Raw genomic sequence first — 25054 nt, forward strand, 5'->3', positions numbered from 1 at the left:
TATGTTATCTACATACTTTAAAGCCGGCAAAGTAGAATAATCCATTAAACGATAAATTCTAATACAAATATTATGGTAAAAATTAAAAATCTGATGTGTACAACACATGACCTCCTGGTACGCCTATTAATTTACATTTGCACATTTTTTTTAAAGTGAAAATTAAATAAAATATTATTTCATTAAAAAATTCTGATTTTTAAAATTTTTTTTTTACAAATATAAGGGTTATAATTATTAATAAATCAATATATTTAAGTTAAAAAAAAGAAGAAATGAAGTCAAATTCGAACCGATATGCCTTCCCCTTGTAAGATAAAAATATTTCATTAATTAAAATTTTAATTGGCTATAATTCTAGAAGTACCACTTATGACATACTGTTGAAAAGCTCTCAATGAGGACTAATTGCTACACTTAAGACAAAGGCTTTCTTAGACACTTTTGGTTCAGAGGATTGCAATCAAAAGGGGAAGTTGTGCACAACTAGATGTTTCAACAGTCCTAAATTTAAAATTTCAACATCCTAAGCTAATCGTTTTTTAATTATGCGAGATACATTCGTACATATATACAAACAGACGTCACGCCGAAACTAGTCAAAATGAATTCAGGGATGGTCAAAATGGATATTTCCATTGAAATCTGAAAAACGAAATTTTTCCCGATCACAATACTTCCTTTACTTTGTACAAAGAAAGTAAAAAAAAAATATAAAAAGATTGTGAAATTTCCTTATAAAAACAATTTCAATTTACTTTGTTCCTAACAGATTTTAATCGAACAACTTTTTAATTTTGTATCATAACTACTGTTGAAGGTTAGTATTATGGAAATCCAAGCGATTACATAAAACAATTCTAAAAAAGATATTTTTACAATAATAAATTAATCAAAAATTTCCAATTTCTTAAACATGGCTTTAATTAAAATTAAAATTTATTAAACTAGATCAAAAATTAATTTAAACGTCAGGAAATTATTTTTTGAAAGTATATGTTTGGAGCGTAGCTTTATATGGAAGTGAAACTTGGACGATCGGATTACCCGAGAAGAAAAGATTAGAAGCTAAAGTAATGCGGTGCTGCTACAGGAGAATGTTAAAAACCAGATGGATGGAAATCAAGGTGACAAATGAAGAGGTGTTGCGGCAAACTGATGAAGAAAGAAGCATTTTGAAAAATATAGGTAAAAGAAGAGACAGACTTATAGGCCACATATTAAGGCATAATGGAATAGTCGCTTTAATATTGTAGGAACAGGTAGAAGGAACAAATAGGCAACGTTTGGAATATGTAAAAAAAATTGTTAGAGAGGTAGGATGTAGGGGGTATACCGAAACGAAACGACTAGCACTAGATATGGAATCTTGGAAATCTGCATCAAACCAGTCAAATGACTGAATATTTACATTGATTTTTGCGCTTTTTTTATATATATATAATTTTTGTAATTATTTTATAAAAATTGTTATTAAAATTGAAAATTTATAATCTTTCTTTCAGACATCGAGTAAAATGGACTAGAAAGTATTTCCACAAAGAAAGAACACTAATTTGGGAGCCGATTCGAGAGCTAAAAATAAGAAATAAGATCATACAAAAATCCGGAAATGCTTTGCTTAGAGTCGTGGTATGAAAAAATTTCATTCCGAATTAATGCAGTACAGATATTTATCGGAGAATAATGGTAAAAAATTGTACGTAAGAATGATTCTCCGAACTGTTTCTCAAATAGCGAAAAAAATTACGTAAAACTCAAAAAAAATTAAGTGTGAAATACGACTATTTAGGTTTAGAATAAAATAATTTCTGTTTAATAAACTGTTTTATTTAAACAAATAAAACTGTAACTAAGTAAAAGTTCATCTGATGCGTATAAGATTGCCTAACTCATCCCCAACGGGTAACTCAGCAGCAGCTGAACGTTAAACGCAGCGAACAAAGGCTATGCTTGTAAGTACGATGTATGTTACTTTTTCTTTTTTAAATTATTCTGACAGTTAATTGTAACCGGTAACATTTGCAACATCAAATCGTTAATTTTACATATAAATTTAAGTAATAAAAATTTACTTAATATCTTCATTCAAAACTAGAAAAGTAAGAAAAAATTTGTCAGGTTGCTATAATAAATTCTAACAAACGTTTGGGTTAATTTCATTCCGTTTAAATAATTATTAGTCATTCAAAATTACAACAAAAAGTAGATAATTACTGGCATAATTATCATATCCCGGTATTTAAATTAATTGTAAAAGAAAAATCCTAATCTAAGTATATTTAATTAAAAATTACAAATTTATAAGAAATTTTATTATAAATAAAAAGGTACGGCAGAATGAAAAATATAATTATTATAAAAAAAATTTCTAATAGAAATAATTACTTCTTAATCAAAAATTGGCATAGTTGTTTTTCATGTTGGCTTTGAATGCATCTGGTCTCGAGTTAAATTTCCGACAAAGATAATATTTCTCAATTTTTTTTTTTCATTAACTTTTTAAAAATATATGTGCGCATAGTGTTCGAGATTACTTAATAATAAAAAATAAATAAATTTAATAAATGATTATTATACCGCAATTACCAAGAATTTTGTTTTTAACTAAAAAATTTGTTAATAAGGGTTTATTTTTTATAGTTATGAACCGATAGAGATATTGCAAAAAAATTAAATGGACGAAGAGAATGTACAGAACGGACAAAGTAAATGATTTTAAATCAAAGTTGTTTTTTAAGAAAATACATTTAATGCCGTATCGTTATAAATCCGGAAAATATGTTTTTTAATAATGAAATTAAGATTAAAAACAAAACAAAACAAAGTATGTCTCAGAACATCGCAAACTGAAGAATAAAAAAAACCATTAGTTACAAACAGCCTAAATATAAAGAGAAATTTTAATGAAACAATATTCTCTCTCTGAGGTGAGAAGTTTTAAATTCAATTCATTAAGGAAATAACTAATAATATTATAATCATGATAAACTGCAATCGCTGATATTTAAACATCAATTACAACGAAACAGTCTGCAGCAATTTAACAAAAAAAAAAGAAGTAAAACAAAAGGAATTGTAAGTAAAGTTCAAATATATCACACGAACTGTCATGTATAAATTGACAAAAAAAGAAACACCCGATTCGTAACGACCTCCTATATACAGCAATTAATCATAGTAAAATGTGTTTATACTCTGCTTTCAGAATTTAACAAATTTATAAAACATAATTGAAAGTAAACACTTCTACTGAATTTAAAATAAAAATCATATTAAAATATAAACTCAAGCACAAAAAATAAATAATTTGTAATACTCTTACCTTAAAATAGTGATGAATAAATCCAAAGAAAAGTGAACAGAATTAAAATAAACCTACAGTGCAATATAATAAAAAAATTTAAAAAATAACAAATTGGAACACCACTTGTTGCGGTTACACACGTGTCATAAACTCACTAAAAATACACTAAATATATAAATCAAACACAAAATTTAAACTGCACAATAATCTGTCAATAATAATAACAACCAGATTTAAAAAAAATAAAACAGTCATAAAGTGGGTGAAGGCTTTTAGAAACTTAAACGATCTTGTAACAGTTAACAACAGTACGTATCAACCACCGAAACAACTCTCCGCGACCAACTGACAGTAGGATTACCTTTCCAGGTGTGTAACTAGAAATATCCCTTTCTTACTCAAAAATTTCCCTCCGTTAAAATTATTTGTATAATTTTACCTTTTCACTTATAAATTGTAGACGCGTTATACGTATTTTTACAGATGACTTTGTCGCTTCATAATAACAGTAAAAAATCTGATGTGGACACCGCATGAACGCCTATAAATTTCAAATACGCATTTTTTGCTGCACTTCATTTAAACATATTTCATTCGAAAGTGAGTCCTCAAATTCTTTAACAAAATGGACAGTTACACAATTGCTGTATTATTAGTTTTTATTAACATCAAATATTTACACAATTATTAATTCAACAATCTTATACGAAATATTATAGAGTAAATTATTCGTATTACGAGATTGGTATTATTAGTATCTTCCTGAGTTGGTGATTAACAAAAGTTTCAGATTTCTGGTAGTATAAACAAAAGTTAATAATAAGCTATTCCGATTAGTGAATTCCTGTATACCGTTTCAAATGTTAACCTTATGCTGTAAAAAATGCAGTTTTTATTATTAGATTATTGGGTGAATAATCAAAAATGAAAAGTAAACACAATCATACAAGAAAAAGATAAATAGCATGAAGAAATGTATCTCAAAAAAAGACGAAGATGAATATGAAGAGAAAGAAAATGATAAAAAAAAGGGAAGAATAAAAAATTTAACAGAAGATGATAAATATAAAGAGGAAGAAAATGTTACGACCCAGGAAACAATAAAAAGATTAAGAGAGGATGATGAATAAAAAGAGAGAAAATTTGAAAACTAGAGAACAAATTAAGATCAGAAGAATTATATCAAACTAAAGAGCGATTAAATGATCGGCAACATAAAACCTATAAAGGGAATTGATGATCAACTCCGGCAGAGAGAATATGTCCGACAATATCAGAGAAGTAATGCACTAAAAGATAAGAATTTTTTGCAATTTATTAATGATTGGGCGCGTATGCCTCAAGTGTATATATGTTGTTCTTGTGAGAGTCTATTTTTCAGTTACTCTGTAGTTAACTTTAACGTAGATAAAATAAACAGAAATTCCGGAATAATTAAATAAAATTAAACAGATATTAAACTACAAAATCTAAAAGTAATACGATTCTAAATTATAATTTTCAATTAATATTAAATAATCAGTTTCATCAAATCTATTATCTATACGCATATGTAATAATTATGTCTATTAAATTACATATACACATTTTTAAAAGGGCATATAATTTTATATGTCTTTTATATATATAATTATTTATTGTAAAAACTTATATCGTTAAAAAAACTTTCAATTATTTATTTAAGATTTTGGGCTTTTTTGGACTCGGTTCAGTCGATTGCAATCAAAAAGGTAGGTGCACAACTAGATGTTACAACAGTCGTAAATCCAAAATTTCAACATCCTACGGCTAATCTCGTTTTTGACTTATGCGAGATACGTACAGACATCACTCTGAAACCCACTGGGTTGGTCTAGTGGTGAACCCATCTTCCCAAATCAGCTGATTTGGAAGCCGAGAGTTCCAGCGTTCAAGTAGTTTTACACGGATTTGAATACTAGATCGTGGATACCGGTGTTCCTTGGTGGTTCGGTTTCAGTTAACCACACATCTCAGGTACGGTCGAACTGAGAATGTACAAGACTACACTTCATTTACACTCATACATATCATCCTCTGAAGAATTATCTAAACGGTAGTTACCGGAGGCTAAACAGGAAAAAGAAAGTCATCACTCTGAACTAGTCAAAATGGATTCACGGATGGTCAAAATGAATATTTCCGTTGAAATCTGAAAATCGAAATTTTTCGCGATCACAATACTTCCTTTACTTCGTACAAGGAAATAAAAACTGAGAATAGTCTTAATTTATTTTCCCATAGTTTTGTTTACTACGCGATATTTTATCGTCTAAAAATCTATTCACAAAAATGAAGAGAAACTAAAAGTAAAATTTTTGGTAAGTCTGTTAATCTAAAATTATTTTACAATCTGTGTAAGTAACAAACTTTAAATCTTTTAAAAGTAAAAAGAAACGATTATCAAAATAAAACTAAAAAAAAAGTAGGATGTCCGGTCAGTGCAGATCACTCACTACACGACAGTTTAATGTAGAAGTGCGGAGCACCCTAAATTTTGGACAATTACAGTTAGATCCGTTAAGGCTTTACGGCAGTATTACTGAGTCCCTCAAATATTACCCATCACAAGGTGAACGTTTTGAACAACAATACTAGGCTCGACTCCATTTTGGTGTAAGCGACCACAAACAAAAACGTTTTGCTGAGCTTTATGTTAATTCTACAGTTGAGAGGAAGTAAAATGGTTTGTAATCTCCTAATTTTAATGGTGGTTTGTAATCTCCTTTCGTTACTCATTACACTTGACTGGACTGGAAGTAGTCAAGTAGAGTTACGGGCACTGCCCGGTATTCTCTGAACCGTTCCTACCGTCTGGGAATAGTTTGACCCGTGGCAATTCTTCTGCGCGTTATGCATGCGGGCGACAAACATTGCTCTTTAATTAGAGTAATTACTAATATAGGAAAATTAAAGGGCGTGCTGGTGACTATTTTTTATATAGTATTTTTTTCTAACTTTTTAAATCTATTTATTAAAAAAAATTATATATATATACTATCGGGCCCGACGGACGTTGTCCTGACGTGGCATTATTCTGTAATAAATGCACACACATAAATATAAGTAACTTAATTAAGTTAAAATTAGCAGGAATGTGGACGAAATTTCATTAATATGACTATTATCAGTTTGTGATTGTTGTATTATTATAACGGATTTATTGATTAATTATGTGTAGTATGGTTAATATTTATTTTCACTAAATATTGAGATGTCCGATGAAAACTGAATTAAAAAATCGAAACGTCGTAAAATTAATAATTAGAGTAATTAATAAATTTTCATCCACATTACTACTAATTTTCACTTAACATCATTCTAAAAAAGTACCTCCTACATATTTTTTTTAAATTTAATTTAATAATTTTGATGTTTCATAACCATGTAGCTTTAATAAAAAATTAAAGCACTGTAAAAAAGCAACGTAGTTAAAATTTTAGTAGAAATTTTTATCGTTTTTCTCATTCTTTATTTTAACATCTATTTTACCAAATTCTAGATAATTGTAAATTGAAATAATTTTAGAAAACTTTTTTATAAAATTAATCGGCTAAAACATTATAAATTCAATTTTTTAAATATACTTTAAACTATATTATAAGTAACTTATATTTTAATTTTATAAATGTTATAATTTATTTTACAAACTTAAATTTGTATTTTCAAAGAGCCGTTCAATACGTCATAAGTTGCATAGAATCAAATGAGAACTGACAATTTAAATTTGTAGGTTAAGTTGATTCTTATTGAATACACGTGCATAGATCATTAAAATTCATGAAAAATCACGTAAAATACTCACTTCAATACTGGACCTTACAATTTTGCACGATGTACATTTTTTAATTAAACTTTAAAACGTTATTTCAATAAATAATAATATAATATAATATTCTCAATAAGCGCGCAATTCTAGCAGACTCGGCAATGCTTCGCTATTGCTAGATCTGAGTATACATACAGATTAAATGACAACAATTGAAAGTTTCATAAAACCTTAAAAAACTGAACATTAGCAATTTAACAAAATTTAACTTTTCACAGAATGTAAATAAATCCAAATGGCAAAACAACAGCACTACCTATCGGATTTAATTCACACCATTCTCTAATCACAGTATTCGGTGAAAATAATTTTTTAACGAAAAGTGGTGCGGCTGCAATATCATTACAATTAATACTGAACATTAAGAAACTTACAAAACATTACGGAACCTTATAAAATTTCACCTATAACTTTATAAAATTCAGAATGTAAATAAATCCAATTGTCAGAACAGCACTACCTATCAGATTTAATTCAAACTATTCTCTAAACACGAATTTTAATGTAAGAACAACACTAAGCTACGACGCAAGTAACTGATATGCGAAAAAGCAACAAAATAAAAAAAATTCCTAGAATACGATCGCAGCACCAACTACGGGGTTTGACTGATAAACCAAAAATTAAAAAAAACTTCTAAAACGCGATCGCAGCTCTGCCTACCGGACCCAATTGTGAAACTTAACCATCCCAAGATCAACAACACATAAATAAATTAAAAAAACATTTTCACTTCAATACTGTACCTTACAAATTTGCACAATGTATATTTTTTAATTAAACTTTAAAACGTTATTTCAATAAATAATATAATATTTCTCAATACGCGCAGTTCTAAACGCAATCGCAGTGCTGCCTACTTCTAACTTAATCAGTTGTGATTTTGTTTACATCGGCAACAGCCATACGGGCTCTTTGTGATTGGTCGTTGTGTTTGACAGCGGCCATCTTGCATTGATCTGATTGGTTTTCCTTTGTTTACATTTCCATCTGATTTATTAGCCTCTTATTTATTAAAAAATTGTTTTCTCGCGATTTTTTGTAACACAATAATAACACGAAATTACGAAATATTTTTCTCAATTTGATCGCAGCACCAACTGTCGGGACAAACTAAAATTAAAATAGAATATTATTGAATATTCGATACTACGATGGTAGTGCAGTTTGCCGGATCCAATGTAAAACATTCCAAAATCAACAACTACTTATAAATAAAAAATTAATTAAAATAACATTTTCCAGTGGACCAAATTGTGAATCTAAATCATTCTCGAATCCCCACACAAAATTTCATCAAAATCAGTCCAGCCGTTTAGGAGGAGTTCACTTTCATACACACGCACACAAGAAATATATATATATATATATATATATATATATAAAGATATAGCCCATGACACTACCAGTAACGTAAGGATTACAACGCACGCGGGGTCATAATATAAATCGGTTCAGCCGTTGAGCTGCTATGGTGTAACAAACATACATACATAGACCCTAAATATATTACACTCCTTTTTGAGCAGTCGTATAAAAAATGTCGCTCTACCGTAAACGTTTTGACTTACAAACATTTTTTAAATCAAAAAATTACATATTCCCATATTCAGGTTATTTAGTAAAGTTTAGGTCAAGGTTAAAGCTAAGATTAGGATTAGAATTAAGGATAATGTTAGATTAGTTTAATATTTCGTGCTCTGAATTTCTTACGAATCAACATAACCTAACGTTCACTTCGCTCGCTAACCTCGTCTAATTAACCTTAACTACTAAATTGACCGATTTAAAATGTAAACACAAGAGAATACCTATCACAATATTCTTTGTTATCAATTGAGAATTTGTATCAAAATTCAAGACATTACCCTCGCCGGTACGGGAATATTTGAATAGTCAAAAAGTACAATAAAGCTACTTCTTTTTTATGGTTAGTCAGCGCGTTGAACAAAACATGTAACAAGATTATTTATTAGCTTTTGAATGAACGTCATCTTTCTAAATAATTAGGCATTATCTTTTAAATAATATATCAGCAGTTAAACGTATAAAAATAGAATTTAGCGAATGCTATCTCAAAACGATCTATTTTTCGATATAAGACCATTATTTAAGGTGCAGCTAGCTGTGAGAAATATTACATTGCCGCCAATACGGTTAGGACCGCGTAGCCTGAGCTTTTTTACGTACAATTTTAGGGAGTTTTCAATGGCCTTTATAATGATGTATTACAACCCTAACGAGAGTTGTAATACATTATTAGGAGGATAGAGTGCATTAAGTTCGCTGATGACAAGACAATATTGGCAGACAGTGAGTACATGATGAATTAAATGTTGAGAAGAATAAATCAAACCTGCGAGGAGTATGGGATGAAGATAAATATAAAGAAGACAAAAAGCATGATAATTAACAATTCAACCAAAAGGGCATCAGTTGGGATTGGGGGAAAATAAGGTTGAGCAAGTGGCAACCTTCAAGTACCTGGTGTCTAATTATTAAGGAAGATAAGAAAGTGCGATTAGGAAGTTAAAGTACGAATTGCTAGAGCAAAGGAAGCATTCAGCAAAATGATAAAGAGTGCTGTGTACTAAACTAGATCTGCGACTAAGGAAAATAATTGCGAAATGTTTTGTGTGGAATGTGGCCCTTTTTGGAGGCAGAGACATGGACTATTAGGAAAGGAGAGGAGAGAAGATTGTAAGCCTTTGAAGTGTAGGTTTGGAGGAATGAGGAGGTGCTTCGTAGAGTGGGAGAAGAGAGGGCGATTATTGAAATAATAAAAAGAAGAAAATGCAGTCGGCTGGGACATTGGCTGACACGTGACTGCCTGTTGTGACGGCGTTGAAGGGATTTGTAACGGAGAGGAAAGCAAAAGATCGGAAACGAATGAAGCTGGTAGACAATATAAAAAAAGGGAAATTCCTATAAAATGAAACGGATGGCATAGAAACGAGGGCGGCCATGTGAAAACCAGCCTTTGAGCAGAACACTTACAACCCTAACCCTTTCCATTCAAACTTTTTGAATTGTCCCCCCTCTATGTTCCCTGGGTGTTCGGAGTTTGGTATCCTCATACCGAAAAAAACGTTTCAAAGTAGGAAGCTAAATTTAATTTTGCTAAATTTAATTTTTCTACGTTAAAACATTGAAATGTTATTTGAAAATTGCCGTACTTTGTTAACAGCCTGTAATTTAAACTGAATTTGACGAGAGGATTATAAGTAGTTCAACTACTTTCTAAACTACCAGTGATCACAAATTTTGATTCTTTTCTTATTCAGACGAGATAATTTTTTAATCATGAACCCGGCCGGAACAGATAATTTTATATTTTTTTTTACGGTTAGGTGTTTAGCCTACTGAGTAGAGGCTTCTCTGTAGGCTCATCACAAAAAGAAGTTGCTTTACGCTTTTTAATACAACACAAATTTTCGGCTGTGCAAGAACTAACCAGAACCGTTTTCTTTGAGATTAATGATATTTTACTGTCAGTACCTGTGACGAACAGACTGAGGATGTCGCTTTTAGGGTTAAATATCTACCGTATTTTTATGGGCTTGGAATACTGATATGTGATATCAGTATACCTAATACTGATATCAATATAAGAATACTGATATCAACATACTAATTTGTGGTTTGGTTTGCTTGGCATTTCTCCGGCCACCATTCCATTCGGCCATTCGGTCGCCCTAAAACAAAAGAATGGGTACGCGCACCCCGTCAACTACTAAAAGTATATATGACATCCATAAATTAAGATTTACTTTGTCAAGACAGCAACACGCTGCTACGCCTAGGTCGCTGAATTCCAGAAAGTACCTGCTCACCACATTAAAGCGGTTGGAGCCCTAATTGGCTGGTGGTCAGCCATACATCTCAAGGTTAGCTTCCTAAAGCAATGCGTTAGGAGTCTTTCCCTTAAGTAAACTACTGATTTCGGTTGAACATAGCAACCGCATCAAGGATTCCCACACGTTCCGACAATGCGGCTCTTGCCACATTGAATCGCCGCTTGTGAGTGGCCAATTTTCCCCTTGACCTTTAAGTTGCAGGGTGGCCCGGTCTCTGGCCCCCCCCCCCCAAGAGCAGGGCAGTCAAACATCATGTGTTCTTTCGACTGGACCTCCCCGCAGACGCACAGCTCATCAGCTGCCAGGCGGAACCGAAACAGATATTGGTTCAAATTAACATGGTTGGTGAGCAACTGGGCACCCCATTTCCGTTAAAAACAAGCTCGAGGCATACCATCCATCCCTCCCCCCCCCCCCCCGCAGATCGCGTATAAACTTGTACAGGGATCTTCCCTTAGTTGTGGTGTTTCCAGCTGCTATGCTTCCATCGCAAAGCTCTGTAGCCTCTTCCCAGGCGCGAGATGGACAACTGAACGAAATTTAGATCCGGCGCATTGTGATCACCGTTCCGTTCCGGTACTGACCCGAAACCGCATCCCAAATACCTCGGCGTCCCGGCCTCATCGCAATCTCCACATGGCTGCCCGAACGTTCACTACTAAATCGATTGGGACAGCCTTTCCCAATACGATGGTAGCCTTTAGCAGTTTGCTAAAACACCAGTGCATACAATTAAGGCTCTGCGCTGGGCACTCCTTAAATTTTAAACAAGTATTCTATTCATATCCAACCTATGCGCCTAAACGGGCGCCGCATAAAAGATCATGCTTTCGAAGACACCTCGGTACACCATGTACATTTGACGGTCAGACAACCCGTAGTCCTTCCGAACAATCCTCCTAAGTTTGTACATTACTGGGACGGTGTCCGCCGCTACTTGCCGAATGTGGTTGCTAAACAGCAACTTCTTATCAAACAAAACACCTAGGTACTTATGAACTCTCACTCGGCTGATTACACAGCCTTTATGCTTAATGTGGGGGTTTCGGCTGTACGATAATTTGTCTGCACAATATATTGATGTGTGATGACAATTTATTGATGTGTGATAATGTAGATCTACATCGATATTCGTGTTTATTGCTTTATTAAAAAAAAAAAAAAAACAGCCGTTCACAAATCTAAGAATGGCGTCTTCAGAAAAGACGCCAAAATGTTTCCGATACCAAAAAATTTATAATTTTTTAGTATCGGAAATACACAGGGAGATAACTAAAAAACGTTTGAGTGGAAAGGGTTTGGGATGTGACACATCATTATAAAGGCCGTTGAAAACAGTATTTGAGTAAAACATCTCAAGCTACGACGATTTAACTAAAATTGCGGTAATTTAATATATTTCACAGCTAATTTCAAAGGGAGTCTACAATGCACCTTCTTTTGGTATCGGAAGATACACTTTAACACGTTTCCTTATGAGCCAGAATGTTAATTTTATAAATCTGACATTTTAAGTTTCATCGAAATTCTTTCGTGCAATATTATTAGTTTCACATATTTCCTAAAATAATTATTATTTCCACTACACTGTGAAGATTTTAAGTAAAAGTTTAATGTAAAAAAAGTTTAACTCCAGGATCGGCGAAGTTTCTAGAGTAATCGGTAGAAGATAATTTTTTTATGAGTTAGAAAGTTACGATACTGATCAGGAGTAGGGTAATGATGGGTAATTATTTTACTGCTTTGTGATTCGATACGAAGAGATGCATTAATTAGTGTCGATAAACCTTTTTTTCTATTCTTATTCCTGTTTAGCCTCCGGTAATTACCTTTCAGATAATACTTCAGAGGATGAATAAGAATGATATGTATGAATGTAGTCTCAGTTCGACCATTCCTGAGATGTGTGGTTAATTGAAACCCAACCACCAATGAGCACCGGTATTCACGATCTAGTATTCAAATCCAGTGTTGATAAACCTTTTTCTTTTTCCTGTTTAGCCTCCGGAAACTACCGTTTAGATAATACTTCAGAGGATGAATGAGGATGATATGTATGAGTGTAAATGAAGTGTAGTCTTGTACATTCTCAGTTCGACCGTTCCTGAGATGTGTGGTTAATTGAAACCCAACCACCAAAGAACACCGGTATCCACGATCTAGTATTCAAGTCCGTGTAAAAATAACTGACTTTACTAGGACTTGAACGCTGGACCTCTCGACTTCCAAATCAGCTGATTCGGGAAGATGCGCTCACCACTAGACCAACTCGGTGGCTTAGTGTTGATAAACCTATCGAAACAGTAGTAGAAATTACTAAAGACGGACGAAGCAGGAGTGATATAAAATGCCGAATAGCACAGGCGAAACGAGCTTTCAGTCAGAAATGTAATTTGTTTACATCAAAAATTAATTTAAATGTCAGGAAAAGATTTTGAAAGTATATGTTTGGAGTGTCGCTTTATATGGAAGTGAAACTTGGATGATCGGAGTACCTGAGAAGAGAAGATTAGAAGCTTTTGAAATGCGGTGCTATAGGAGAATGTTAAAAATCAGATGGGTGGATAAAGTGACAAATGAAGAGATGTTGCGGCAAATTGATGAAGAAAGAAGCATTTGGAAAAATATAGTTAAAAGAAGAGACAGACTTATAGGCATCCTGGAATAATCGCTTTAATATTAGAGGGACAGGTAGAAGAAAAAATTTATGCAGGAAGGCAACGTTTGGAATATGTAAAACAAATTGTTAGGGATGCAGGATGTAGTGTGTATACAGAAATAAAACGACTAGCACTAGACAGGGAATCATTGAGAGTTGCATCAAACCGGTCAAATGACTGAAGACAAAAAAATACAGACCGTTTAACAAGCTGCAAATTTTACATAATAAAATTAAACGGAACAAAAAAATAATTAGTTATCTTTTATCGAATTAAAATTTATTTGAATAAAATAAAAATTTGTTAGTGGAAATAAAGACTACGTAAAAATCTGAAATAAAAACTGTAGAATTTTGTTTATACACCACGGCGGATAAGCCGCAAAGCGAATTAACCGCACGCTGATCAGCGATAGTTGATTGCATTAAAGAGAATGCTATTAAAATTATTTCTATAATAAAAATTTAAAAAAAAGAAGTAATTTTTATTTTATAACTACAAATTATAGGTTATTATTTATAATTATTTACACCAATAATTAAAAAAAATTAAAAATTTTCTTATAATGTATACTACTACTATTACTATTTTATTCATTATTTTGCTTTTTCATCATCATACTTAAAAAGTAAAATTTAATAACTATTCGAATTTATTTTTAGGTGAACTAAACTTCGATTTCTAACGAATTAAAGGCATTATTGTCTCCATCAGTTTATTGTTCGTATGCAGAAAATAATTACCGTACCAGAGGTAACTTAACCGACCATTTTTTTCTTTTTAATAAAGTAATTTCATTTTTCTATATATGTAATTTATACGTCTTAAAGATTTGAAAATTTATTTTTAAAATTCAACGGGAAAATACGAATTCATGTGAAATATGTACTCTTTTTCTTCGGCATATTCTTGCCGCTATCCATAATATTACATTAAGCAGCATACGAGTATAAGCGTGTAAGTTTTGCTCCCATCCCGTGGTTCTTTTAATGCAACGACAGAGGTCGTTTATATCACGTGGGAGGCTCCATTGAATGTCAGAATCGTGAATGTCTGACGGACCCATCACCATCATTTTTGTTCACGCAATCCTCACTTTCATTTTATTAGCTCGCGTTCCGTTGGAGAAAAGTTTTAAACCGCTTTGACCTTGGAATATTCTCTTCTTATAAACCGCCTAAAGATACAGAAAGTGATTGTATATGTATAAACAAATATCGCAACGTATCGACAAACTACATATTAGTAAACGTTTTGTTTCTGCAAACACGTACGATGTTTATATTTGTATTAAGAGAGAATGCAACATCTTCACTTTGCGATTTACAAATAGAAATTAGCTTTATATTTGCTGAAATTTATAATGATTTATCGATGACCTCGATTAAAATTTAATGTACTTATAGATTAATTTTAAATATTATTGCAACACCCTAGTTCTGCATACAGATTTAAGAGCAACGAACAGGAAAACCTACTACTAAGACGTCTATACAGTATTTATCACTGCTATAGATTTATTTATAAAAGATTAAACTTATTAAAATTAATAAAACTGTTTCGGATAACGAAATAGTTACGCGAATTATCTCTCGCAATATGTTACCAAAAAATGTAAATTTCATTGATGTTTTATCTTTAGTGGTGTACATAAAAATTTCGGTTTTTCTGTCTGTCAGCATATACAATCGGTACCTCTTAGGGGAGCATTAAATGTCAGGAAAAGATTTTTGAAAGTGTATGTTTGGAGTGTCGCTTTATATGGAAGTGAAACTTGGACGATCGGAATATCTGAGAAGAAAAGATTATAAGCTTTTGAAATGCGGTGCTATAGGAGAATGTAAAAATCAGACGGGTGGATAAAGTGACAAATGAAGAGGTATTGCGGTAAATAGATGAAGAAAGAAGCATTTGGAAAAATATAGTTAAAAGAAGAAACAGACTTATAGGCCACATACTAAGGCATCCTGGAATAGTCACTTTAATATTGGAAGGACAGGTAGAAGGGAAAAATTGTGTAGGCAGGCCACGTTTGGAGTATGTAAAACAAATTGTTGGGGATGTAGGATGTAGAGGGTATACTGAAATGAAACGACTAGCACTAGATAGGGAATCTTGGAGAGCTGCATCAAACCAGTCAAATGACTGAAGACAAAAAAAAAAATAATCACGTGAAGAGAGGTTCCTGACGAAACCACTCATTAAAACATTAAAGGTTTAAAAACGTATTGTCATCAGTACAAATATAAGAAAATAATACACAACGATTCATCGATAAATAGAAATAATTATAATTCGTAGATTATCAAAGCGACTTTCAACGCACAACCCACCGGGTTTGTCTATTGGTGAACGCGTCTTCCGAAATCAGCTGATTTTGAAGTCGAGAGGTCCAGTGTTCAAGTTCTAATAAAGACAGTTACTTTTATACGGATTTGAATACTAGATCGTGGATACCGCTGTCTGGTTTCAATTAACCACACATCTCAGTAATGTTCGAACTGAGACTGAACAAGACTACACTCATATATCATCCTCTGAAATAATACCTAAACGGTAAATCCCGGAGGCTAAATAGAAAAAAGAAAAAGACTTTCACCACACAATGACAGAGTCATCCTGTGTTCCCACTCCTCTGATTATTTCTCCCAGGTTCAGCACATGGAAATGTTTCAGTCGCCTGATGTCATCGCTCCTGTCCAATAGATTTACTTCCTGATAATTTACAAGTTTGTTCATCTCTGTTTGTACCGTGAGTTAATCTTTTGGATCTCTTCGTAAACAGAAGGTAATCCTAAGTAGTCAAGAATTTCCCTACCCCAAAAAAACCACCGCGCCTCTGTTATTGTTTTCACATATTTATTTTGGAACCTTTGAATTATCTCAATATTGCTTGCTGTAACATAGCTGGATCTCATTTGTCTAGATAGGTTTAAGGATAAATTCTGTAGAACAACAACTGCGAATTTCTACGCGGTAACCGGTTTAGTTCCCTATACTTGATGTTAAGCTGTTTCTTCTTTTCTACCGCGTAGTCCTTCCACGTCAGGCGACGATCCAAGAGTATGCCAAGGGTACCGTACCCGATCTGTGCGAGGGATGTAGATGCCATTCATGCAGACCCGTGGACAATCCCCCTTCTCATCGTAAATGACACATACCGCAATTTTTTTCGATTCACCCTCATATTCCATTTCGTAAGCCACTCTCTGACCTCGTCTAACATTGATTGCAGTTTAGCCGCGAGGTCTGATTCGGATCTTCATCATCGGCTAGGATTGCTGTATCGTCTGCAAACGATGCAAAAATGACACGATCAGAAGCAGCAATATCTGATATAAAATCGAATACAGGACAGAGCCCTGAAGAACTTCCGAATTTGTGTCGAAGAATCCAGATAGTTTTCTGACCGACTTAAGCTAGGAAAAGCAACCATAACTCTCTAGGATAGCGTATACAGCAGATCAGGCCGTTAGACTTTATTTGTAAGAAGTAACATCAAAGGAGGTTTACCTACTATTTGGAAGAACTTTCACTCAGATGGAAAAGAAAAAATAAAACAGCATATATTTTATGGTAAGGCATAAGAAGATGTAAAAAAATATTTTTCATCTTTTAATTTAAGCAAGACGCTAATTTTCTTTATTTCCTAGTCGTTTCTTTACATAGGTTAACTTAGGAACGATAATTTACCAGTAATCAGTCTTAAAATGAAAACGTGTACAATAAAACAACCGCGTGTAGAGTAATAAAAAATCACACGAAATCCTAAATACCTACCACATTTACATCATATCCACTACATTTCTTATAAAACACGCGCGCTGATAAGAGTGTATTCATAATAGCTACTTAATCGGTCAGAATAATTCATTAACTTTTATATATATATATGTTATTAATTTTAAGTTTATTGATAGCTGAGATGTAACTTTATAAAACTGTTATCAAGTGTTACACGTGTAACAGGAACAACTCTAATCCATGATAGTAATATGTGGAAATGAAAACCGTAATTAAAAGAGAATTAAATTAAGAGTAAAAGGGTCGTTAAATAAGTAAACAACAGTCAGGCACAATTCTTTTCAAAGTATTTGTAAGATCTTATATGCTATGTTATAGTTTTATTCGTTTATTTTAATACGCAAATACCTAAATTTTCAAAATTTTAAACCAGATTTCTCTCACAATAATGTAATGTTGAAAAAAGTGTGTAGATTTTAGAATTAATAATCACAACAGTCGTCAACATACGAAACTAGAAGTGCGTCTGACGTAGATAGAAGAGAATACGCTACAGAAAAGGGGGGCGTACAAATCACTTTTTATTTTTTGATAAAAGTGCATTCAGTAATTTTAAAACTTAAAGGGCTTGTATACATGAAAAATATATAAAGCGAAAGTACTAGTAGCGGTAAGAAGTGGCGGATGATTGACTTACCAGAAAGTGGGCGGATATAAATGTGGATAGCTATGGCCGCCGATTTACGTCTTAGTCGATTGAAGCTCATTAGAGCGTTAATGTGGTTTTATTTCTGATTCTGCAGTGTGTCAGACACAGCTTTAAATAAAGCTGTGAGTGAAGCGGTGGTGTATTTGAATGTGAAATAACAAAACATTTTAAATTATAGGAAAGTCTCCGAACGACGTACGAGTTGAAATCATATTGCGTTTTCTTGCAAGAAGATAAAGCATTTCATCGTCAAACCGGCTTAGCTTCGCACTATAAGTACAGTTTTCATATTTTCCCTTACACTTCTTCTATGACTGTGATTTTTAGATACATCAAGATACGACTTTTAGACACTTTTATATACATTAACTAAAAGTCGCCTTTTAGTCTCGACTTTTTATTTGTCTCGACTGATTTCATTTTTCCGTATAAAAACGGTATATCCGGAAAAAAATTCTCGAAGGATTAGGATTAAACCCTCCAGTAACTTCATCCTGTTGATTCTTTTTTTTCGTTCACGTCATCTCCACGGTGATATTCTATTAATAGTTTACAGATTTTTAAATCTTTTAAAAACCGATCGATAACATCTATTCGTTTCGATTTCCAAACTCGTGTTTCGGAATTTGATGCCGTTTGATAGATTGTTGCAAACGAGCAGAACCCTACAAAGCTAATACTATTGAGTCGGCTCACTCATCGTAATTACACATAGGCGGACAGTAAGTACTGCGAGGAAAGTGAGAAAACGTCATTAATGGTGCCCGTAGATCACGTGAATCCTATTTGCCCTCTCACTTGGCGTATTTGCTTAACATATTCATAACCGGTTTCCCTAAGCCCTTCTAAGAGAAACGACGAGAAGAACGTTAATTAGATAGCGTAAGTAAAGGAAAAGTTAACGTCGCTCACGGCCATCGCCTTCTACTTTCCCCATTGTAAGCCCCTAAGCTAAAAATATTTAATTTTCAGTTAAAAAAAATCACCAGCTGAAATAATAATCAATTCGGAAGAACTCACTAAATAAAAATAAATATACTAAAATACCGGGAAATTTAAAAGCATATACAAATTTATTTAATTATCTTACAGATTCGGTTGAGGTCTCATTTCATAGCAAGACACATCAAGTTTTGACACAGTTCATTAGTAACGAATTCGGCCACCAGCACTGTCACCGGTGTTGTTAAAGTGGAGTTCAATATAATTTTCGTAGAGAATACGGTAAGGAGTCTCCTATTAGTCGTACAACTTACTCTTGGCACCAAACATTCGTTGAGACAGGTTGTTCTGTTAAACAAACAAAATCACCAGGACAATCACGCGTCCAGCTGCTCTGGAAAACTCAGAGAGATTTGCACGTCGACCGAAGAAATCAACTCGACGTGCGTCACGTGATACCGGCATTCCACAAACTACTGTTTGGCGCATATTACATAAACGATTGAGCTCAGTGTTGCGGAGAAATACCATTTACGTACCCCCCACAAAGTGGGGGAATGTCGGACTCGTACAGGTTCGGCTAGATGTTGTTATCAGAACCTATGTGTGCCAGTACCCTACCGACTAAAACTCCTATTTCACCGTATCTCCCCACCCGAGGCCGGATCAACGGTCAAGCATAGCACAACCTCGGGGGTGTCTTTTGGGCTCAGGGGATCAAGAGTCCCCGTGCCTCATCACCAGCACCCATCCACACAGATGCAGACGAGTGATGGCTCTGCAGAGGGCTGTCCTTCACCCCTTCGCTCTCTGTTTAGTTTACGTCTTGTAGTCTTCCTAACCGCCAGTAGTGTATGTTACACATTGACGCTGTTTTGTGGAGGTTATCCCTCATCTCTTGTCATTCCGTCCTCTCTGCTTATGGTTGTGAATACATGTGTTACGTATCTCACCGTAGTTTTAAATTTATCTCTGCTGCTTAACATCACCTGTATTATCGCGTCAGTTGTTGTAGGTCCGGTGACGTTGACGCATCTGCGCCGTTCCCCTTCCCAGTGCCTACATTCGAACATGACGTGCTCTGGGGTATCGGTCTCTCCGCAGTATCGACATAGTTCGTCATCTGCTCTTTTCCTACCATGGAGATAGGTTCCGAACAAGCCATGGCCCGTCAGTAGTCGGGGTCAACCAGTAGTTCAAGTCCCCGAACTTGCGGTTGACCCGTGGTTCGACCTCTCTTATTAATTGGTGGGTCTATCTTAAAAACGATTGAGCTTGAAGCTGTACAAACTAACTGTGGTTCAACGCATTACAGATAAGGACAAAGTTACTCGGCTACAGTTTTGTCTGGAAATAATGGATAGAATTGCAGACAACGATACATATTTAGACAATGTAATTTTTTAAGAGTCACTGATGTTTCACGTAGGAGCCAAGGTGAACAACCACAACTGCTGAATATGGAGTAGCGAAAACACTGATGAAACTTTCCAATACATTCGTGATAGCCATGAGGTCAAAGTTTCTTGTGGCCTCCGCAAACCAAGACTGTATGGACCGTTCTTCTTCCAGGAGACAATCGTAAATTATATCGTTTATCCGGACATCATTTAAAATTGTCTAATTCCTCAATTAAACGATAATGACCCAGGTGGACGCCATTACTAAAACGGGGTCACTAAAACGGGATACCATTCCAACCCCGTAGGGGGAAAAAAAACCCGCACCGCTACCCGGTCCCATCATGGTGACACGCGTGGCATTACCAAGTCACGATCAGGACCTGGCGGAGGGAAGCTACGCCCCCGGTCATAAGGATACCATACTCCGTCGGCGCGGCCACCTTCACCAGCGGGAGCCCCAAAGCGAATCACAAACGATACCAATATAACCGTGGTACGATGCCAATGCGCCTACCTCCGACCAATCCAATGTCTAAGCCGGAACCCTACCCACCCGGGATACTACCACGATCGAGTACCTCGATTAAATTCTCTCTGCAGACCTACACATCACAAGGGCGCGAAGAAAACCAGCCACTATGGAAGCGGATGTATTCTCTCAAGTTCCCTAACAGTTCGTGAACGTTCGACCTCGTATAGGGGACAGACGTAGAGGACGTGGTCCACTGAATCATCAGTCCCACAATCTGGGAATCGACTCAAATCCACCAAACGAGACCTAGCCAAACTCGCCCGAAAGGCACCATGCCCGGAGAGAAACTGTGTGATATACCGATCGGGGGAGACCCATCTAATCGCACCTAAATCAGACACTATAGGAAATATACAAGCGTGTAGAGCGATCTGTGGGGGATTCGTCCCACCTGACCTGCCAAGACGCAAAGCCCCGGTCTTCAATCTCCTGCTTTCGTTCTGACCTCAATAGGTTATTTACCTTGGAAATGTAGCGTTCCTTACGCTCATTAACCAAGATATCTATCGGTTATCGGTTTGACTCCAGCTATAACACAGATTGCCTCCCGCGAGATTGTTCTGTAACCGCCTGTAACAGCCAGCTGGGCCCGCAGCAAAATCTCCGCGCAATACCTAAAAGCCGTGCGGTGAGCCCAGACAGGCGCAGCACACAGCATAATAGCTTCGCTGACACCTTCGCAAAGGATACGCATGGTAAGGTAATTCAACCCCCAATCGGGATGAATGACTCTACGGATTCCGTAAAAAGCATCAACGACCTTTTTTGCTACGTACACCCAGGTATTTTTGAGTCGTAACGTACCGGATTCGAACCCGGATTCGTAAGAAGGGGTACAACCTCACTACCGCCTAGAAGTCCGATATTTTCTGAATACATGATTTCCAGGTCGGTGGATCACTCGTGAAGATCCAACCGCATGGCCACCTCGCTCCGAAGATTTGAACCGACTAAATTAAGTAAGAAAGCTTTCATTAAAAATAAATAAAACAATTTATTGGCGCCAAAACTATTTAAATTAAAATCAGACTAGTACGTAGAGAAAATTTATTATTTAGACGAAATAAAATACCAACAACGAATCTTTCATTAGGTAAATGTCATTTTACTTAAGCCATATTAAAGCAATATTAAGTAAATATAATTTAATTACTTCACACATTCGATATTAAACATAATAAATTAGTGCCGTAGTAACAAACAGAACAAAGTTTTATTAATGGTTATTATACTACAGCGTATGGTAAAATCTTTCTTTCTTCATCTATTTGCCGCAATACCTCTTCATTTGTCACTTTATCCACCCATCTGAATTGTAACATTCTCCTATAGCACCACATTTCAAAACCTTCTAATCTTTTCTTCTCAGATACTCCGATCGTCCAAGTTTCACTTCCATATAAAGCCACACTCCAAACATACACTTTCAAAAATCTTTTCCTGACATTTAAATTAATTTTTGATGTAAACAAATTATATTTCTTACTGAAGGCTCGTTTAGCTTGTGCTATTCGGCATTTTATATCGCTCCTGCTTCGTCCATCTTTAGTAATTCTACCTCCCAAATAACAAAATTCTTCTACCTCCATAATCTTTTCTCCTATTTTCACATTCAGTGGTCCATCTTTGTTATTTCTACTACATTTCATTACTTTTGTTTTGTTCTTATTTATTTTCATGCGATAGTTCTTGCGTAGGACTTCATCTATGCCGTTCCTTGTTTTTTTCTAAATCCTTTTTACTCTCGGCTAGAATTACTATATCATCAGCAAATCGTAGCATCTTTATCTTTTCACCTTGTACTGTTACTCCGAATCTAAATTGTTCTTTAACATCATTAACTGCTAGTTCCATGTAAAGATTAAAAAGTAACGGAGAAACTCCATTGATTTAATTATTTGAGCTGCTATTATACGCCATAAATTATCTTGAATGAAATCATTTAATGTTTTACGTTTATAAAATACAGTACGAATTAACGTTTTAATTAAAATAATTTTACGTTTATTATAGTACGAACTTAATATAAAGTTAGTATTAATTTTTGGGTAGATTTCATAAAAAAAACTACTTATTGTAATGGGTACCACGATTTGACTTCCGGAAAATTTCGACTTATCTTCGCTTTTCACATCCCCCAGACCCCAAAACCACAGTCAGCTCAAAAATATAACTCACTTTCTCGTGGACACGATAACTGCCGTAATTTTGCGCCAATCATTTTCAAATTGATATATAAAATATAACGATCCAAAAATCTTTCGGTTTGTTAATGGGCAAAATCAGACTGTGGGGATGGAAATGAGCGGGGTGCTTTTTCGAAAAAGTCAAATATCGCTATAATTTTCTTACTAAGTAAAATATCGAATTCATTTAAAGTTCCTACTATTCTTTGGATGAGGGCCTAAAACTTATCTGAGTAAAGTCTTTTGATATCATCAACCATAGCTCAGGGGGGTGGAAAAAATAAAATGGGTTTTTGAAAAAAAAATCACACCTCTCTTAATAGAAACAGCATCGAATCAGTTTAAAGTGGTCGTTAAGTCTTTTACACTTACCTAAAACTTTTGTTTGTAACAATTTTTGTTATGACCATCCCTTGCCCAAGGGATGACCAAAATGTTGCTGGAATTGTATGAAGATGGGGCTTGTTGTATGCTAAACATGTGAAACGTTTTTCACATGCAGCCATTTTCGTATTGAGTAAATTTCAAGTTTTTCTTAAATTTAAGGTGGAAATCTTTTTTATCCCGTACTTAACACCGGTGAAATCTTCCTCCGCCTATCGGCGTGCCGAAAGGGATTTTTTTTTTTTTTTTTTAATGTAATTATAATTATATAACTTTTACTCACTTTTCTTTAACACTATTTACGTATGTTTTTGTTAAATTTAATATTTGTAGTTTTATAGGCCTATATAACTCAAAAGAATGTTAGTTATTGGTGAGTACGTGCTATTCAGAAATAATTTTCGCAAAAACTTCGCCACATAACATACATTATAGCCTATAATAAATAACTCATTACATTTATTTTTGTATTACGTAATTTTTTCTGGTTGTTTTTTATAGCAAAACCTTAGTTTAACATAATTGGAAAAAACATAATACTTTCAAGTTGAAAAAAAACATATATTTTTAATAAATAAATTACTTAATATACATGTTGAACAATATAATAATTTTATTTTTTAATAACAAATTAGACATCATAATTAGATACATTGCAAGTCATCGCAAATTAATTGATGTGACTTTTGGAATATACTCCTTTGGCTGCTGGTGTGAGAAGTCGCTGAGTGATGTCAACAGCAACGGAGAGGATGCCATACGTACTACAGACCCGCCTTCAAATGTTACATAAACTATAATGGTGTTATAATGGTGTTCATCACTGCGCTATGAATTTACAATTATATTGCGAATTTTAAACCCCATAAGTAACAGTAAAAAATCGAAATTGCTTTATTTTCCACGCTCTTTTCCAATAACCTTTTTAATTTAATTTCATTATTGCAAATATCTTTACTTTTTTAGTTGCACACTAGTGTGAAACCAAGAAAAAATTAATTCTAAAAATATATCCAGAGCCTATAATCAATCTTATTCCCCCTGTTCTCAAACAGTATGGGATTTTTTTATCGATAGTTTCCCTTAAAAACTGGTATGTTCGTTCTAATAAACTGAATAATAAAATCTGTACAATAGTAATAAAAACATTAAAGTTCTTACTAAGTTGAAAATCGGGGATAATTAAAATTAAAAAAACGATTATATAATTTGCGTTACCATGTAACACATTTAGTAATTTTTGCAAGAGAAAGATTTGATTACTTTGTCTTTTGAGTAGCATTGCATAATAACAGCTAACTAGTATATATTTTTATTTGCTCGTTTCTGTACTTTCCTTTCCTCATCGGCGGAGTTAATTTAGATATTTTTTTTAAAAATGTTTTATTTATTTCAAAATAGTAATTTCGTTATAGTAATGACTAGTCTTGTAAATAATCATTAGTAACTCAAGTACCCATTATTTATTATCTAATTATCGAGA

General features: G+C 34.0%; 1 protein-coding gene across 5 annotated transcripts in view; it reads right to left on the reverse strand.

Annotated features, from left to right (window-relative positions):
• Positions 1-25054, reverse strand: part of RhoGEF64C (Rho guanine nucleotide exchange factor at 64C) — a 616090-nt gene that overhangs the window by 581937 nt on the left and 9099 nt on the right. For 3 of the 5 annotated variants that reach the window (XM_075368883.1, XM_075368879.1, XM_075368881.1), the window contains exon 1: positions 3326-3639. The exons of the other annotated variants lie outside the window; for them this stretch is intronic. The gene's annotated coding sequence lies outside the window, so the exon portion shown is untranslated. Of the gene's footprint in view, positions 1-3325; positions 3640-25054 lie in introns of those variants that run through there. 5 annotated transcript variants of the gene reach the window in all.

The sequence above is a fragment of the Lycorma delicatula genome, chromosome 6, assembly GCF_047948215.1.
Source record: "Lycorma delicatula isolate Av1 chromosome 6, ASM4794821v1, whole genome shotgun sequence".
In the NCBI taxonomy this organism is placed as follows: Eukaryota; Metazoa; Arthropoda; class Insecta; order Hemiptera; family Fulgoridae; genus Lycorma; species Lycorma delicatula.